At 41.3% G+C, this 6,636-nt stretch overlaps 1 protein-coding gene across 6 annotated transcripts in view; it reads right to left on the bottom strand.

Moving 5' to 3' along the window:
• LOC135429554 (serine-rich adhesin for platelets) overlaps positions 1 to 2,315 on the bottom strand; it is a 30,177-nt gene extending 27,862 nt beyond the window's left edge. For 3 of the 6 annotated variants that reach the window (XM_064683880.1, XM_064683883.1, XM_064683882.1), the window contains exon 1: positions 1,964 to 2,315. The gene's annotated coding sequence lies outside the window, so the exon portion shown is untranslated. The remainder of the gene's footprint in view (positions 1 to 1,963) is intronic. The other 3 variants (XM_064683885.1, XM_064683878.1, XM_064683879.1) reach the window with 2 other exon arrangements.
• Between the last annotated feature and the right edge of the window lie 4,321 nt (positions 2,316 to 6,636).

Below are 6,636 nucleotides of genomic sequence, written 5' to 3' on the forward strand. Positions count from 1 at the left end.
CTTCCGGCAATTGTTAAAATTAACAAGCAGAGCCTCTTCATTTGCATGTTGTGAATAACTGAGTAGCCCGTTGGCCAAGCTATGAATGCATCTGAATGTTGCGGCCGTTGCAAGTAGATCAGCAGCAGCCGATTGAGGAGAGGTGTGTGTGTATGTGTGTGTCAAGGCGAAGACCTTTTCATTATTATATTTCAGTTGCGTTTACTTAATTATTACTTTGCTTTATAGTTGTTGTTGCTGTGCTCTTTGGCAATGTTTTAAGGCTTTTTGTTTACGACTCGCCAGCAGAGCGTGCAAACTACACGCAATTGACAAGCTCGTAATCAAGCCGCATAATTGCAAATTGTTGTTGCCATGGCGCCTAATGTTGTTGTTAACGTTGTTGTTGTTGTCGCAGCTCTTTGGCAGCTAAACTCCAGACGCTTGTGTTTGCCAATTTGCGTACTTTGAAAATTCTTTATATAAACAACAGCAGCAAAGCGCGCCATATAGGTATATATATATATACATACCTATATATATACCTATATACACATAATAATTACGCAATTGACAGCTTTTGAGCCCGACCAGCGTCCCCCTCCCCCAAAGACGCCTTTAACTCTACTTCAGCAGCAGCTGCGACTTGTTAATATTCATAATAATTTCCACTGTTTTTCAACGTGAATGGAATTTTAATTTGAAAGTTCTTCAAATGTTTTGTGGCGCTCGTTTTATTCTCGTAGTTTTGCTGAAACCGGAACACATCAATACGAATCACAAGTATTTTGATTTATTTATCGCATGAATCATAATTATGCCCAACAAAATGTAACTAGATTTTCGCATATAATTTATAAAAATATTATTGATTTTCCGTTGCCGAACTGGCAAATGCCAGTATATGGCCATAAGCTGACATATCATATATCATACATCATGCATATCATGTATGTACGCAAGAGTTAAGATCTCGTTTGTCAAAGTCAACGTTTTTTGGTTTCTTTATTTAAGTGAACTAGAGCTGTTTTTCTATTTGTTAAACTTTCAGGTATCTGGGCATTTACACTCGTTTGGCATTCGCATTGTTTTTTTTTGCTAAGCTCAAGTTTCTTCTACTGGCCCACGCGTCGTATGCTTAACATTTTGCTGATTTGCCCAATTTATATGCCCGGCGGGCATTTGATCGCATTCTTATTTGATGCGATGCGAGAAACCAAAGTGAATGGCCAAGTCATGATTGAGCCATGTGTGTTAGCGCCTTGGCATGCAAATGCCGTTATTGTTTGGCGGCGGTATTACGAGCACACATGGCATAAAAGACCGCCCAGATATTTAATATGCATAACTGTGCGGGAAAATGTATTTGTGCACGCGTCAACTGAAGCGCGAACCAGCAACAAATGCAGCAACGACGACAACAACAACAGCAACAACAACAACAACAGCAACAACAAGAGACTAGCCATAAATATATGCATTATATATATAGTATACTAGCGGCAATTAACCGGCTTTGCCCGCACCCAAGTTTCTTGCTTCACATGTTAGGCATCACTTTTCACCCATTTTCCACGCGAGCGAAATTGGCGTCCAACCGAATTGAATCGAATGGGATTTTGCCAAGAGTGTAAAACACTTCTCAAGTAAGTTTTCATAAAGATCTTAGAAAATAAGTTTAAAGTTTTGCATACAAACAGTTATCGAAAATTTTCCACACACCCAAAACCTCATTTTAGCGTGCATTTACATAAGATAAGATAACTAACGTAAGCATTTCAGCCTCGTAGCTCTTGGGTTTCCGCCTTTGCATTCATCATCAATCAATCAATTATTTTATAGACATATTTAAAAGGGTATATGCATTCGGTTGTATGTGGGTGCTCTTAGAGATCTAATACAATTTGTCTGGCTGGCAGCTTGCGGCATCAGCTGGAAATTTATTTGGCAGACGAGCGATGCAAATTTGCTTAAGCAAACCCACCTTTCGCTGGTTTCTTCTCTCTTCGCTTATCTTATCACCGACTTCTTCTTTTGTTTGTTGCGCGTAATTGAATTGGAAGCTCACGGGCGCTTGTTGAATTCGTCGCGTGGACTCACAGACAAATGCACTTTGTCTCTTCTCGTTTTTTTTTTTTTTTTTTATAGATTTTTTCCTGCTTTTAATGGACTACACTTTTTTATTCATTTGCCGCGTCTGACATTGATTGAAGCCTCTGGCATTATTTTCTTTTTATCGTCGTTTTATCACGTTTTATAACTTTTTTTCTTCAGTCAACTGACTCGCTCTGGCGTCATATTTGTTATTATTATTAGCCAAACGCGTCAACGGCAACTGACGGAGCACTACGCATATGGCGAGCACCTTAGAATTGATCGCCAAGCCAAGTGAGAAAGCTCCCACTGAGAGCTTTGAGCAACTGGTGAACAGTTGAGCTTTTTTAAGCGCTCGAGAGCGTGAGCTTTTGACAGTTAAGCTGATAATGCAAGTGTTTATGTATGTTTACAGTGTCTAATAAAAGTAAGCACCTCCCAAACAAGCGCCAAGTCATGTGAGAAAGCTGCCCGAGAAAGCTTTGAACAGCAGGTGAGCAGTTGAGGTTGAGCTTTTCTCAGCTAAGCTGATAATGCTAGTGCTTATGTTTATTAACAGTCTCCTACAAATGTAAACACCTCACAAACGGGCACCAAGTCATGTGAGAAACTTACCAGCGAAAGCTTTGATCAGCAGCTAAGCTGATAATGCCAGTGATTGTGATGTTTACAGTGTCTCACAAAAGTTAGCACCTCACTAACAAGCATGACTATGTGGGAGAGCAGCACGCGAAAGCTTTTCTGAGCAGTTGTTTAGTTGAACCTTTTCTTGGGTCTAACTAACCAGTGTTTATCACTCTGTACAGTGTCCATAAAAAGTTGGCGCACACACTTTGTTGCACATACATCAATATGCATAACTGTTGCAGCTATTAAAATGGAATTTTCTTATCAGGGCACTGGCAAACCGAATGGAATTCAACACGATGAACCGGCGGCAGGGAAGGTGCAAAATCGCCCGACCCAAACGCTGGTTGGCCAGGGGAACTAGTTGCCCGCCAAATGGCTTGGCCTGGGCATGGGCCTGGGCCTGGGGCTGGACCGGGCTTGGCAGGGCGTCAAGTGCCATAAAGAGCAACACTTGCAACCCAAAAACTAACTAAAGTGCAGGTCCTTGCCATGTGCCGCAGCTAGCTACCCGTTGTTGCCACCCATTTGGCAGAGCGCTCATCTTTCAAAGGCGTCCTATTGCGTAAGTGTTGCTGTTTGCTGTTATTGCTGTGCATACACGCGCGCGCACACACACACACACTCGCACAAACAGACGTGTGTACACAGAGATCTAAAAAGAAAACACAAAGAAAAACATTTACAAAACTTCCATTTCCGTTTTATATGGGCTCGCTGGGTAACACAAGCCCGCCCCTCTCTAAGCGGTGCAGCCCCCTCCCTTATGCCTTTAATGCCAACTGACAGTGCCAGGTTCCCATCAGCCTTACACATTGCCCCGCCCCTCCTCGTCTTCCGCACAGCATCAGGCATGCGGGGAAATTGAAAAAAGATAGTTGCACATAGTTAGATGAACCAAATGGTAGCCCACCAGACAGCAGCAATCCTTAACGCCCACAGACCCCCGCCCCCCTCCGCCTCCGCATCCCTTTTCCTTTGGCCCGCCGAGCAAAAAAAGGGCAACCTGAAACGTTACAAAGGTAAGAAAAATGCTGTTGGGGCGACGGAAGTGCGCATTGTACTAGTTGAGCAGCTAAATCAAATGATAAAATGAAGTTGTAGTCCTTAAGCGCGCGACCGCGAGTCCAACAGGACAGCAGGACAACTGCCAACTGCCAACAGGCCACAGTCAGTGGCCAACAGCAACAGGAGCTGCTGTTGCCGCTGTGGCATGCAACCTTGGGACACAAACAGCCGACGACGAGCTTTTCACCACACTGTGTGCAAAAAACTCAAAGAAAAGCGCTCAAATTTTGAGTGCTTTTCAGAATGCTTGGATTTTCGCTCTTATCACAAGTTCGTGTGTTATGGCGGGATCTGTTTGTTATATATATAAATGTAAATATAAATAGATAACAGAGGGTTTGTGTAGCCGAAGAGTAAAAAAACATACACTTTTTAAAAATATGCAATTGATTCAGGGTATAAAAAGGATTTTCTTTGAAGAATTCCTCCCCTAACCGAAGCTTCCTATATCTATATAGTTTAAAAGATCCAATGTTGATAACATTATGCATTTATATACCTATAAAGGTCCAATGTTGATCCAATCATGCAGATATCTACATCTTAGATATATATGTACAATGAAGCTCGTAATTCCTGAGTTTGGGCCAGATATCTTGAAAAACATTATAATTATCCATATAAAAAACTATTTTACAAATATCTAGAAAACTTTATAAATAAATGAACAAGGCTATTTTTTTTTTTTTGAAATTTCTTAGCTTTATTTTAATTTTCCTGTTATTTATTATAAAAACAACTTAAATTAAATTTATTAGAAAATTTACAATACTACTTAGTCTACGGTGACTATCTGGGAGATCGATTGGATGAGACCTCCGCAATCTCCTCCGCGTTCGGACTCCTCGCCAGTCGATTTGGATGGTGTTTCTCAGTCGCGTTATGTAGTTTGCAGTCTGTTTGTTTATGACGTCCCCGACTTTGGGCACTCCTAGGTCATTTTCCAAATCGGAAGTTCGCATATACCAGGGGGCACCAGACAGATTTGCTTGAAACACCCTGATTTTCGTAAGGCGCGATTTTGCAGCAATACCGTAAACTTGAATACCTTATCGCCAGGCAGGAGCTAGGCTGCTTTTCAGGGCTCCTGTGATACTTGAGATGTGTTAAACGCCTGTCTAAGTGCACCCCTAAGTAGCTGTTGTGGTGCGTCAATATTGATCGCGCAGGAAGACTCCCGGACATATATCCCAGCGGAGCGTAAAGGTCACATTGGCACATTTATTTAAATTAATGCCAATGCTCCAGCCCACATTTCAAATTTGTGGAGGGCTGCAGGACGTCACTAGCTTCATAGACACATTCATTTCTTGATAAGATGGCTGTGTCATCTGCAAATGTGGCGATGGTCCTGTGGATCCACGAGTTCAATTGTAGAGCCAGTGGGCATGTCATGTGTATAGAGTGTATAGAGGGCCCCCAGACTCCCTGCGGAGTCGTTCCCCTAAAGCAGTACTGGTACTTCAGCTGCTCCACCAGCTGCTCCACCGCTCCGTTTGGGTATGCAATGAAATTTTTGATTTTTGTTCGTCTGCCTGTTTTTTTTCAAAAATTTTGGATTTCCAAACAAAATCAAAAAAACGTGGTATGCAAGTCGATTCCAGAGATCGGTACGAGTTCAAAAAGGTATAACTTTCCAAAATCGGACCATTTTTAGCCGAATTATCGAAAAAAAACGAAAAATCTTCAAAATTATAACGGCATTTTTTCGCGTTTTTTAAATCGCTGTATCTCGGCCAAATAAGCCCCGATCTTGGAAAGATTGGTCTCGTTCGACTCGTGGTCACAGCCATTTTCAGCCAACATCGTAATTTTTGCAAAAAACATAGTAGTTTTTCTCAAATTGGGCCATTCTTAGAATTCAGATTTTTTGGTGTCAATCGATAGTCGGGATCCGTACGAGAAGAAAGAGTATATCATTTCGAAATCGGACAAGGAAATCGGGCTAAAAAAAGCGAAAAAACTTAAATTCTTTTCAGCCTGTTGAAGTTGTAAATATCGTAAGATACTTTTTGGGCTGGCCTTCCAATTAACCCTTGTGCTTGCGCCCAATCATACCACTGGCGCTGACTAATTAATTTTAATTCTTATCAATTTAATAGGTACTCTAATTGCTTAAATAATGCGTGTTGCCTATTTACTGGAATATTTTGAAACATGTGCGAGAGACGAAAATTTCCCTCATCACACATCATTAGCGCTCGATCAAAATAGATGTCAAATAAAATTTGTTAATTTATCCAAAAATATTTCGCAGACCCATTCACGTACATTGTCAACGCGAATTTGGCTAAAATTATCAGCTTCTTATCAATTGCTAGCATCAATAGGCAATCGATCTTTCGACCCAATATATTTTCGCACATTTATCGAGCTGTGACGTCACACCAATCGCAGCTAATCGGAAAATGTATACTTGAGTAAAGAGCTCTTATTTTGTATACACAATTTGAACTGGATCTTTATCAGCATTGGCTGATACACACCCAGCACACACACAAGTGGCTGGAACAGTATTTAATAAGCAATTAATTGGTAAAAAGTGTTCGGGCACCGGAATTAGCACTCACAAATAGTTCGACATGTATACGGCGGTAAAATGTTGAAATGCCGCACAACTTCACACCTTACCGTACGCATTACCGTTCAGCTATTCGGATAATCAATCAATTAGAGCTCTAAAATCAGCTAATTTGCATTGTGTCAATTGCTACACAAACAATTCGCCAATTCGAACCCCTTTTCCCAGGCGCATCCCTTAATGGCTTGAACAATGGGTGTCCATTAAACGTGTTATTGATAGATTACTGCATTATACAGATTGCATTTTGTGGCAGTTGCACCATCAGCTGCTTGCCACAGTGCCAC

The sequence above is a fragment of the Drosophila montana genome, unplaced genomic scaffold, assembly GCF_035044405.1.
Source record: "Drosophila montana isolate Dmon_TW-CO22-7 unplaced genomic scaffold, ASM3504440v1 contig_2668_1, whole genome shotgun sequence".
In the NCBI taxonomy this organism is placed as follows: Eukaryota; Metazoa; Arthropoda; class Insecta; order Diptera; family Drosophilidae; genus Drosophila; species Drosophila montana.